The sequence below is a fragment of the Pelobates fuscus genome, chromosome 1 (assembly GCF_036172605.1).
Source record: "Pelobates fuscus isolate aPelFus1 chromosome 1, aPelFus1.pri, whole genome shotgun sequence".
Lineage (NCBI taxonomy): Eukaryota > Metazoa > Chordata > Amphibia > Anura > Pelobatidae > Pelobates > Pelobates fuscus.
The window spans coordinates 186,201,096-186,214,389 of NC_086317.1; the positions used below are offsets into that span (position 1 = coordinate 186,201,096).

A 13,294-nucleotide genomic window follows, 5' to 3' on the forward strand; every position below is an offset into this window, starting at 1 on the left:
GACATGGGTGGCGCTTGATGCGGAGTTTGGGTGGGGCCTCTAAGGGGGCCCTTGATTTATTTTGCCCTGGGGCCCTGAGGGTTCTCAGTCCACCCCTGTTTGCAGCATATTTACTGAAATCAAAAGCTATTTCAATCAAACTTATAATAACATTTTAACAACATTTTAGCTTTCTAAACATTTTAACAGGTCACGTTACATTTTAACATAGGACCCCTTATTTGATAGCAGCTTCACAAGTCTTGCATCCATTAAACTTGTGAGTTTTTGGACAGTTTTTGCTTGAATTTGTTTGCAAAATGTCAGCCTCCCAGAGCTGCTGTTTGGATGTAAACTGCCTCCCACCCTCATAGATCTTTTTCTTGAGGATGCTCCAAAGGTTCTCAATAGGATTGAGGTCAGGGGAGGATGGAGGCTACCATGACTTTCTCTCCTTTTATCCCCATAGCAGGAAAGCATAGTTATTCCTGCTGTACCAGGGAAGAAAGTGGTAAGTCAGAAACTCCACATACTTTGCAGAGGTCATCTTTACACCTTCGGGGACCCTAACGGGGCCGACCAGCTCTCTTCCCATGATACCGGCCCAAAACATGACTCCAGCACCGCCTTGCTGACGTTGCAGCTTTGTTGGAACAGGGTGGCTGTCCACCAACCATCCACTACTCCATCCATGTGGACCATCCAGGGTTGCACGGCACTCATCAGTGAACAGGACTGTTTGAAAATTAGTCTTCATGTATTTTTTCTGCCCAATGCAGCAGTTTCTGCTTGTGAGCATTGGCTAGTGGTGGCCGAATAGAAGGTTTATGCACAGTTGCAAGACTCTGGAGGACTCTTCACCTTGATGTCCGTGGGACTCCAGAGGCACCAGCAGCTTCAAATATCTGTTTGCTGCTATGTAATGGTATTTTAGCAGCTGCTCTCTTGATCCGATGCATGGATCTGGCAGAAATCTTGCTCAATGTGCCTTTATCTGCACGAACCCGTCTGTGCTCTGAATCAGCCACAGATCTCTTAATAGTGCGATGATCACGCTTAAGTTTTAGTGAAATATCTAATGTTTTTATACCTCGTCCAAGACATTGAACTATTTCACTCTTTTCGGCAGCAGAGAAATCCTTTGTCTTCCCCATATTGCATGAAAATGGTGCTTTTCTTAATAATGTGGAACACCCTCCTTTAGTAGTTTTTCCTTAAATTGGGCTCACCTGGCAATCTAATTAACACAGGTGTCCGAGATTGTTTTCAGTGATCAAAAGAGCCCTGAGACACCATGCCATCCATGAGTTATACTGAAAAACAAAATATTTAATCTTTGTGACACTTAAATAGAATTTGCATAATAATTTGGAACAGGGGGTATATGTCAAAAGATGAAGTAGGTGCATTTGCAGGGTTTTTTTGCGAAACAAAATGAATACTATTTATTGCATGTAAGCAAAATTTTACACTCTGTCCCGATCGACGTTTCGATCCCAACCTGGGTGTTTCTCAAGATCAACAAATGAAGCAAACCAATACACTATATACAATAAGAAATAAAGTGACTTATCAATCCTAGTGAAACTTCAAAGTGTACCCGATCCCGGAAGTGTTCATGACTCCCTGTGACGAAGAGGCGTGCTGACGCCGACGTAACTTGCGGTCGGTTGCTAGGAAACATTACAACAACCGACTGTTGTAATCAATGGTGAAGTGTAGTGAAAGAAATGTATACATAAATAAGATCCATGCTTATGTATGGGACAGTTTTGTGAACAGCATTTTAAATGTTAGTGGTGATTAGAAGAAAATAAGATAATATGGAGGAGAAACAAAAAAATAATGTGTTCATTAAAAGTAAATAAGGCATAGTAGACAAACCTCTGTAGCAATCAGATTTGTACGCCTCCAAGCAAAAGAGAGAGAGAGAGACGGCAACCATATGAAGTGTACTGAACTTATCGTGGTTACGAAAGTGCCACAGTGTGTGCCCGTGTAAACAATAACAGTGACACATATTATTACAGACATATTTAAACAGAATTAAATACACAAAATAAAACGCACAATCCTGTATAAAGGGGCGGCTACAGAGATGACATTACTGAAGAATCGATCCTTGTACAAAAAATAAATAAAAAATAAGAAGCTATATGAGCAATATTACACACAATAAATCAGGAAAAAACGAAATTTATGAATGCTGACCCAATCTATTGGTCAGTTTGTATAATGTCTCAAAACGAATGCCCATATTTTAGTGGCTGCATTGGTACTGTTATGTTACATGTGTGTGGGACACATAGGCTGTCTGTTCCAAATAGGAATAGCCCCAGAATAGATTATAAGCTAGGTTCAGTGCTTAATGACAAACAACCAAAAAAATTAAGAAGGGGTTAAATTATGAACCTTATTTCCATAGGCTAAGTCTGGGGAAAGAGAAGTAAACTTAGCAAAAATAGTTAATTCAATATACTACCCTCACCAGCTTCCTACTTAAGGTGTTAAAGGTATTTGAGTTCTATACAATATCCAACCAATAAATATACATGGTCTACTGATTATACTCAAGTGCCTTTTAATCATGCCACAGGGTTATGACATAAACAATATCGTATATTGGCTCAGTGTGCACTTCTTGTCAGTCCGGCCGGGTACAGGAAACATAAGTTCCTGTACCGCGGACCGGAGAGGAGCTCGGCCACGCTACACAGGGAAGGGGAGGTGAGGAGAACACAGGGTGGGAGGGGGTGGAGAGGAGAACACAGGGTGAAGGGGTTGGTGAGGAGAACACAGGGTGGAGGTGGGTGAGGAGAACACAGGGTGGAGGTGGGTGAGGAGAACACAGGGAAAGGGAGGTAAGGAGAACACAGAGAAGGGGGCGGTAAGGCGAACACAGGGAGGGGAAGGTGAGGAGAACGTGGGAGGGTGAGGAGAGAGAGGGAGAGACCACTAATGGAGGGAGAGGCTGATGGAGAGACCACTGGAGGAGGGTGGTGGTGAGAAGAATGTTGGGGGGGAGGGAGTGTCCACTAAGGGAGGGAGGTGGTGAGGAGAACATGGGCGGGAGGTTGGGGAGTCCACTAAGAGAGGGAAGGGGGGTCAGAAAAACATGGGAGGGAGGGGGGGAGACCAATAGAGGTTGGTGGTGAGGAGAGACCACTAGGGGAGGGTGGGGGAGAGCAAAGACCATGGAGGGAGGGGGTGGAGGAGAGACCACTAGGGGAGGGTGGGGGTGAGAAGAGACCAGTGGGGGGGAGGTAGGAGAGACCACTAATGGAAAGGGGGGGGGAGACCACTAATGGAAAGTCAGGGAGAAAAGGAGAGCCCACTAAGGGGGTTGAGGAGAATGTGGTGGGGGGGCGGGGTGAGAAGGGACCACTTAGGGTGGGGGGAGGGAGGAGAGACCACTAATGGGAAGAGGGGTAGGGGAGACCACTAAGGGGAAGAGTAGAGGCCACTAAGGGGCAAGGGAGAGCTCTATAGGACAGGGAGCTCTTTCACACTACGCACACACACAATGCATCCCTATACATACACAGAAACACACATTGCATCCCTATACACACAGAAACACAACATGTTTCCTTACACACAGAGAAATACAATGCATCTATTACACACACACACACACACACACACAATGCAACCCTTACACACAACCAGAAACACACAATCCATCCCTTATACACAAACACACACTGCTTTCTACCTCTTACACAAAAACACATTGCTTCCACTACACACAAACACACTGCTTCACCTACACAAACTGGTATCTCTATACACTACATTCAGGGGTCAAGTCCTGGGGAAAAAGTGTGGCAACTCCCCCCCCCCCCCCATAAAAAAAAAAAAACCACTCGTATGCATATATAAACACATGCACACACATACACTCACAGACACACACATGCACTCAGACATACTCAGACACTCACACAGTGGTGTATTTTAATTTTGAGCTGCCCTAGGCATGACTATACCTGAGCACCCCCTAATCTAAATTTACCACCCCTTCCTGTCAAGGGTGCACCGCTTCCTGATTAAGAACCCACCCCATCCTCTTTAGACTCCACATTTTCCTGCTCCTTTTAAAGAAATACTATAGTGCCAGGAAAACAAAGCTGTTTTCCTGGCACTATAATTCCCTATCGTGACCCCCTCCCTCATTTCCTCCCCTCCCCCACTCGACACTGATGGGGGTTAAAATCCTATGGGTATTTAACAGATGCTGGATGTCCTCGTGCACAGGGTGAGGACGTCCAGCATCAGTTAGGCGACTTTTGGTCACCTAACCACCCGAAAGTCCCTCTAGTGGCTCTGGAGAGAGGGAGCAGAGAGGACACAGCTCCCTCGCCGCGTGTGACAGGGAGAGAGAGCCGCCTGCCATGGCAGAGGGAACACAGGGCATTTGGGGGCAGCATTTTTTGCCGCCCCCTGAGTGCCTGCAGGGGGAACGGCGTTCCTCCTGTGAAAAAAGTGCAGGAACGCGGTTCCCACGCGTTCCTGCAGGACTCGAGCCCTGACTACATTCCATAAGCATACATATTAGATCCTCTATAATAACACATCCCCTACACACTCCACTCCCTGTGAGCGAACTCATGGGTGTCTCATTTTTTCTTAAACCATATTTTATTCAGCCCCAAAAAAGGGCAAAAACAAATCCATAATTTCCATCGTATTTCTAAAAAAAATGTAAAAAGAAAAAAAAAAACAGTGCAAGTAAAATAAAAGCAGAAAAAAGAAAAACCTGACGCTAAAAAAAATAACCCATCTTCCCCCAGCGAGGACACTGCACAGACTGGGCTCCGCTTTTTGGGGAGCGGCTTAAGAAGCCTTCCCACACCCTGCATTTTGACTCAGTTAGGTACATTTTGAGCCTTGCCTGATTGGTAACTTGCAAGACTCAAATTTACCTTTTAGATTGGTTTCAACCAACCAATCAGAGTGCTGTGAGTCAGATTGCAGGGTGTGGGAAGGCTCCGATTTTTTCTTATTTTATAAATTTGACATGAATTATGGATTTTGATTTGTTTTTGTTTTTTGCAGTGCACGTAGTTACAGGCAAGGTTAAGATGCCACAACAGCATCAACATTTATAATCAAACATTGAAGTACATAGTCATAGCATGGAGAAACTTTGCACTATTTTTTGTTTAGGTAGGGTAAAACAAGATGGATTAGCTTTAGGTAACATTAGCGATGCGATTACTTAAGATTGGGGTTAGTGACTTTCAGGCTGATCATGCATGTCTAAATGCTAGACTGTGGATAGCTGGTCAACGAAGAAAAATCTAGAGACATACAAGTGGGCTTGTATTCATACTAGAATCTTACAGTTTAATTTGGTGTAATAGCTTATAGGTTAGATTCTTGTCTCAGACAGGCTGTTATAAAATATCATAACTATGACATGCTTTAGTATTTCCCACAAAAACCTTTTGTTATGAAACAGGATAAGTAATACCACTGATATTGACTAGAATACAGTAGTTAAGCAGTAAGCAGGCCTATGCTAACACAAGAAACTGCTCCCCCAAATATAACAAAAGGCCAGGTTAGGGAAGGAGTGAGGGATCTCCAGGCCTAGACTTGAGGGCGTGCTTATTTTATTCTATGCCCACTAAACACAGCGATGGACGCGGCAGACTTTTGTTTCTCCAGTCCCATATGATGGTGCCCCACCAGCCCTAGGCGCTAGCACAGTCCATTGCACATTGCCCTCCTGTCCGACCGCAACCTGCAACCCAAACATGGTCTCTGGATCCGCCACCAGTGACTTGCTTTGCATGCTGTGTCTTTGTATCCCGAGGATGTGGGCCGTGCCTTGGGGCTTGCCCACGGTTGGACTGAGGCCTAGCTAAATGAAGGCTCTTGATGGTATAGAGCTGTTTTTGACAGTGCTTTAATAAATTATCCGCTTCTTCTTCTTCTTTTTCTTTTTCCAGTTGATTGATATATACATCTTTTGTATATATAGTCTTGGGTCAAAGGCTCGCACATTAATACACGTCTATATTAATGAAAAGTAATACGCAATCTGACTTATGGTTTCTTCAGGTTTATTCTTAGTTACTTATACATAATAAAACAACAAAGTATGCTACATGATCATGGATGTTCAACAGCAGATGGTAAATGATCGGCTTCTGAAGGGAGAGTTACAATGTTGTACAGGAAGAAAAGCCAGAGAGAGAGAGAGAGACAGTGAGACCTTGTGTCCCTTTGTTTACTTACTATATAGATGTGCCCATACTGACGTCGGAGTTTAACTCTAGCTATATAAGGGCAAGACCCCATCCACATTCCAGAGTTCTCATACAAGAAAACCTTGTTACTTATTGATACCACCTATTACTTATGTCAATTCAGATATCCATAAATAATCAATAGAAACATAGAATAGCGGGGCTTTTGTTGATTCACTGCGGGGTGTGCGGTCTCCGGCGGGAGATCGGCTGCTTCTCCCAGCCGTCAGGCCGACAGTCCCGGAAAGCTGTGTTTCAGACGGAGAGTAAACATGCATGTATGGTCACCTTTGTCAAAGGTATCGACTATGCTTGGTTTTGTGCTATTTGTAGCGATTTAAGTAAATGTATTTGACCAACAGGAAGTGGTAAAGCGTAGGAAAAATACAAAAGACAAAGTAGTCCCTATGTTGTCTTATGTTTTAAAGAAAACTAGATAAGATGGGAAGGAATTATCAATAAACTGCAATATTTAAGTTTGGATTCCAATATTGTTGAATGGGTAAGGCAGTGGCTGAGAGACAGGCAACAGAGGGTTGTAGTCAATGGAGTATATTCAAAGCATGGGCTTGTCACCAGTGGGGTACCTCAGGGATCTGTACTTGGACCCCTTATCTTTAATATTTGTATTAGTGATATTGCAGAAGGTCTTGATGGTAAGGTATGTTTTTTTGCCGATGATACGAAGATATGTAACAGGGTTGATGTTCCAGGAGGGATAAGCCAAATGGCAAATGATTTAGGTAAACTAGAAAAATGGTCAGAGTTGTGGCAACTGACATTTAATGTGGATAAGTGCAAGATAATGCATCTTGGACGTAAAAACCCAATGGGAGAGTACAGAATGTTTGATAGAGTCCTAACCTCGACATCTGAGGATAGGAATTTAGGGGTGGTTATTTCTCATGACTTAAAGGTAGGCAGACAATGTAATAGAGCAGCAGGAAATGCTAGCAGAATGCTTGGCTGTATAGGGAGAGGTATTAGCAGTAAAAAGCACTGGTGAGACCTCACTTGGAGTATTGTACACAGTACTGGAGACCGTATCTTCAGAAGGATATTGATACCTTGGAGAGAGTTCAGAGAAGTGCTACTAAACTCATTCATGGATTGCAGGATAAAACTTACAAGGAAAGGTTAAATGAACTAAACATAGCTTGGAGGAAAGATGAGACAGGGGGATATAATAGAACGATTTAAATACATAAAGGGAATCAACACAGTAAAGGAGGAGACTATATTTAAAACAATAAAAACTACCACAACAAGAGGACATAGACTTACATTAGAGGGGCAAAGGTTTAAAAATAATATCAGGAAGTATTACTTTACTGAGAGGGTAGTGGATGAATGGAATAGCCTTCCAGCTGAAGTGGTAGAGGTTAACACAGTAATGAAGTTTAAGCATGTGTGGGATAGGGATAAGGCTATCCTAACTATAAGCCAGGGACTAATGAAAGTATTTAGAAAATTGGGCAGACATCGTTTCACTGCACTACTACTCCAGCACGACTCTTCCAACCCAGTTTACGGTTCCCTGCTGTTACTGCTGCTGATTGAAGCTAGCCAATGTTATTTTTATTGTTGGCGGGTCTATTGGTGTGCTCCCCGAGCCTGGCGAACGGGGGAAGTTGCAACCTGGTGTCCCCATGCAGCAGCACCCTGATCACATTTGCCTGGTGGGTTTAATAGCTCTGTCTGACTTTTGCCATTCCATCCCTGTTCATTTTTTTTATTTTTTGTGTTTATTTACATCACCTTTATTTTGGGTGCCTGACGGTTTTACACATGTGTTAAACTCCAGCGGAGAGGCCCCTGACTGGAGTTACACTTAGCTGTTGATCCCCATTTTTGGGAATCCTTTTTATCATTTATATTATTTGATGTATTATTGCTGCTAATTATTTTCTGACTATGTCAAATGATGTCTCTGCTTAGGAGGCAACCTTGTGATATTGTAGCTTGTTGGTTTAGATCTAGCTACGTTTTATACATTGTTATACATTGTTGATATATTTTCTTTTTAAATAAAAGGCATCATATGATTTGCCCTATATAATTTGACGGATTGTGTTGTTATATGTGCTGTGGCACCTTACTGTTTTTCAGCAGGGACTAGATTTATATTTTATATCAGACTCAGGGTGTCAGATTCATTATATGCATCCAATTAACAATTTCATTGCTGGAGTAGTTGGTTTTATTATGCTTTCTATTTGATTGGAGCGCTCACACAACTATATTTTTGATATTTCATTCCAGTCGCTCATATTTGTTGTCCAGATATTCTTGGACGTTTATTTGCCCATATAAAGTTTCAAAACAATTTTGGGTATTAAAAGATCATATTATTGCTTAGTCTAAAAGATAATTATCTAAATAGATATAACAATTTTGATATAGAGTAAGCATTGATTGTATTCAGACGTCCCAGCCATGAGATCCTTATTTTGCTCCAACTATTCAATTGTTTTTGGATTTAATTATACAGATCTTCATAGTTGTGCTGGATCAGCACAATACCTAAATATTCAATGTAGTCTTGATTCCAATCAAAGTTAAATTTTGATTTAAGAAGTAATTCATTGTCATCTAGGTTTGATACAAACATGTTGGTTTTCTTTAGATTTATTTTATATTTAGCAAATTTTCTACAATTCAATAACCTTCAGAACTTCAGGGATTGAAGCTAGGGGCATTATCAGGGTCAGACGCAAATCATCAGCAAATAGAGATATTTTATAGTCATGACCGGCAGATTGAATCCCTTGTATTTTCATATTTTTCCTACTCATAATAGCTCAATGGACAAAATATAAAGGAAAGGGGCCAGTGGACATCCTAGCCTTGTGCCATTTTTAATTGAAAACCAATCTGATTCAAAAAAAGGATTTATAATTCTTGCACTTGGTTCTGAGTATAGCTACATAATTCTTAAAAGGACCTTGAAAACAGAATTATCTAATACCCAGTTAACCCTGTCAAATGCATTTTCAGCATCTAGTACCAACATAACCATGCCTAAATTCAAGAAGTTACTTCTAATAATTAGATTGAGTATTCTACGGATGTTATCTGTTGTGCCTCTATCCCTGATGAAGCCCGACTGATCAACCGCGATGAGGTCAGAAATAATGGACTTCAATCTGTTTGAAAGAATATGAGAAATAAATAATACATTTTTTATGTCTAAATTAATTAGAGATATCAGTCTATAGTTTCATGTATTTGTAGGGTCTTTTGGCTGAGACTTTTAAGGAGGCAGATCAGGGGCAGAGCCAGCACAAGTCAAACACAGTACTGAGCAATCAGCATCTCCTCATAGAGATGAATCAATTAATCTATATGAGAAAGGTTCAGGGGCTCCATGCACAGGCTGGAGACATTGTGTGCAGCACTGCCCCAGGAAGCACCTCCAATAACCATCTGGGGAGTGGCCAGTGGAGTTATTACAAGGCTGTAATGTAAACACTGCATTTTCACTGAAAAGACAGTGTTTACTGCAAAACATAGAAACATAGGAACATAGAATGTGACGGCAGATGAGAACCATTCGGCCCATCTAGTCTGCCCAGTTTTCTAAATACTTGCATTAGTCTCTGGCCTTATCTTATAGTTAGGATAGCCTTATGCCTATCCCACACATGCTTAAACTCCTTTACTGTGTTAACCTCTACCACTTGCTATTCCATGCATCCACTACCCTCTCAGTAAAGTAATACTTCCTGATATTATTTTTAAACCTTTGTCCCTCTAATTTAAGACTGTCCTCTTGTTGTGGTAGTTTTTCTTCTTTTAAATATAGTCTCCTCCTTTACTGTGTTGATTCCCTTTATGTATTTAAATGTTTCTATCATATCCCCCCTGTCTCTTCTTTCCTCCAAGCTATACATGTTAAGATCCTTTAACCTTTCCTGGTAAGTTTTATCCTGCAATCCATGAACCAGTTTAGTAGCCCTTCTCTGAACTTTCTCCAAGGTATCAATATCCTTCTGAAGATACGGTCTCCAGTACTGCGTACAATACTCCAAGTGAGGTCTCACCAGTGTTCTGTACAATGGCATGAACACTTCCCTCTTTCTACTGCTAATACCTCTCCCTATACAACCAAGCATTATGCTAGCATTTCCTGCTGCTTTATTACATTGTCTGCCTACCTTTAAGTCATCAGAATTAATCACTCCTAAATCCCTTTCCTCAGATGTTGATGTTAGGACTCTATCAAATATTCTGTACTCTGCTCTTGGGTTTTTACGTCCAAGATGCATTATCTTGCACTTATCCACATTAAATGTCAGTTGCCACAACTCTGACCCTTTTTCTAGTTTAACTAAATCATTAGCCATTTGGCTTATCCCTCCTGGAACATCAACCCTGTTGCATATCTTAGTATCATTAGCAAAAAGACATACCTTACCATCAAGACCTTCTGCAATATCACTAATAAAAATATTAAAGAGAATGGGTCCAAGTACAGATCCCCACTGGTGACAAGCCCAAGCTTTGAATATACTCCATTGACTACAACCCTCTGTTACCTGTCACTGAGCCACTGCCTCACCCATTCAACAATATTGGAATCCAAACTTAAATATTGCAGTTTATTAATAAGCCTTCTATGTGCAACAGTGTCAAAAGCCTTACTGAAATCTAGGTAAGTAATGTCTACTGCACCACCCTGATCTATAATTTTAGTTACCCAATCAAAAAAATCTATAAGATTAGTTTGGCATGATCTCCCTGAAGTAAACCCATGTTGTCTCTGATCTTGAAATCCATGTGTTTTTAGATGTTCAACAATCCTATACTTTAACATGGTTTCCATCACTTTCCCAACTACTGAAGTAAGATTACCTTTCTTGTGAATGGGCACAACATTCGCCAACTTCCAATCTTCTGGGACTACTCCTGTTATCAATGATTGGTTAAATAAATCTGTTAATGGTTTTGCTAGTACACCACTAAGCTCTTTTAATAGCTTTGGGTGTATTCCATCACGTCCCATTGACTTATTTGTCTTTACTTTTGACAGTTGAAATAGAACCTCTTCCTCTGTAAACTCATGTGTAATAAATGACTCATTTATCCTTTTTCTTAACTGAGATCCCTCTCCTTCATTTTCATCTGTAAATAGCGAACACAAACATTCATTGAGGCTAGGCCTTTATCATCTTCTACATACCTTCCTTCTTTTGTTTTTAATCTAACTAATCCTTGTTTTACTTTTCTTTTCTCATTTATGTATCTAAAAAAAGTTGTGTCCCCCTTTTTTACCGACTGTGCTATTTTCTCTTCTGTGTGTGATTTGGAAGCTCTTATAACTTGCTTAGCCTCTTTCTGCCTAATCTTATAGATCATTCTGTCTTCCTCACTCTGTTTTTTTTTAATAATTACTAAATGCTAACTTTTTGTTTTTTACTATTTTGGCCACATCTGCGGAGTACCACAGTGGTTTCTTGAATTTTTTGCTTTTACTGACAAGCCTAATGCAATTTTCTGTTGCCTTCAGTAGTGCAACTTTTAAATAATCCCATTTCTCTTGGACGCCATTTAAATTGCTCAAGTCTGATAATGACTCCTTTACACATTCTAATTTTAGAAAAGTCTGTTTTTCTAAAGTCTAAAACTTTTGTTTTTGTGTGGTGTGACTCAGTCACTGTTCTTATATTAAACCACACTGATTGATGATCACTGGATCCTAAACTTTCACCTACAGTAATATCGGATACCAAATCTCCATTTGTTAACACTAAATCTAGTATGGCCTCTTTACGAGTTGGCTCCTCAACGACTTGTTTTAGAGACAATCCCAGTAGGGAGTTTAGAATAGGTGTGCTCCTGGCACAAGCAGCTATTTTTGTTTTCCAATTCACTTCAGGAAGATTAACGTCACCCATGATGATAACTTCACCCTTCATTGTCATTTTAGCTATTTCCTCAACTAGTAGATTATCTAACTCTTCAATTTGTCCTGGGGGCCTATAAATGACACCTACACGAAATACTATGTGATTACCAAATTCTAACGTAACCCAAACGGACTCTATGTTCACCTCACTAACTTTTATTAGGCTAGATTTTATGCTATCCTTCACATACAGGGACACCCCTCCCCCTTTCCTGCCTTACTTGTCTTTTCTATATAAAGAGTACCCTGGTATTGCTATGTCCCTGTCATTTTTATCATTATACCATGTCTCAGTAACAGCGACTAACTCTACACTATCAGTTGCCATTATTGCCACAAGTTCATGGATCTTATTCCCTAAACTGCGAGCATTTGTAGACATGACTCTAAGCTTATAATTTTTTAACACACTTGCTACAGGCACCTTCTGTCCTTGTTTTGGGGGACAATTGGATTGATCACCATTTTGCCCCCCCCCCCCCCCCCCTCCTAGTTTAAATACATCCTAGCAAAACCTCTGAACTGCTCATTGAGAACATTTGTTCCCGTTTGAGAAAGATGCAAACCATATTTTTTGTACAGTTTATTTCCCTTCCAAACAGAGCTACCATGAGAAATAAAGCCAAATCCTTGCTCCCGACACCATTCACCAAGCCACGAGTTAAAGTCTCTAATACGCATCCGCCTGTCGTTCTGAGTGTTCTGCACAGGCAGAACTTCAGAGAATGACAGTGTGGAAGCAACCTGCCGTATATCATTGGCAAAAACACTAAAACTTCCTTAACCTCTGAAACCTAAAAAAGCCTCAAGGGAATGATTCTACTCACCAGAACAAATGCAATAAGCTGTAGTTGTTCTGGTGACATTAATGTCCCTTTAATTTAATGTTGAGAAAAGACTCAAGATGAATATGCAAATTCAAAACATTAACACCACGGTACTTAATAAGGAATTCAACTTCATTCCCTTTATTCATCATTGAAACCTATTATGTCGGAACACCATTGATTGTAAAGGTAATAATAATATCTAGGCTCTGATAGTAGATAGTAAATAGTCAGTCCTTAATCTCCTTAGCTTCCCCTTATAGGAGATGTAGTGATTTTAAAAACACTTTTTGGGGTAGGATCAAGTTTCTTATTATATATTG

General features: G+C 40.7%; 1 protein-coding gene and 1 long non-coding RNA gene across 9 annotated transcripts in view; one reads left to right on the forward strand and one right to left on the reverse strand.

Moving 5' to 3' along the window:
* LOC134609683 (uncharacterized) overlaps nt 1-10,583 on the reverse strand; it is a 540,481-nt gene extending 529,898 nt beyond the window's left edge. The window contains exon 1 of the long non-coding RNA XR_010090848.1: nt 10,418-10,583. This is a non-coding gene — a long non-coding RNA (uncharacterized LOC134609683). The remainder of the gene's footprint in view (nt 1-10,417) is intronic.
* The window catches only part of NAV1 (neuron navigator 1), a 468,714-nt gene that overhangs the window by 306,591 nt on the left and 148,829 nt on the right, over nt 1-13,294 (forward strand). The window lies entirely within an intron of this gene.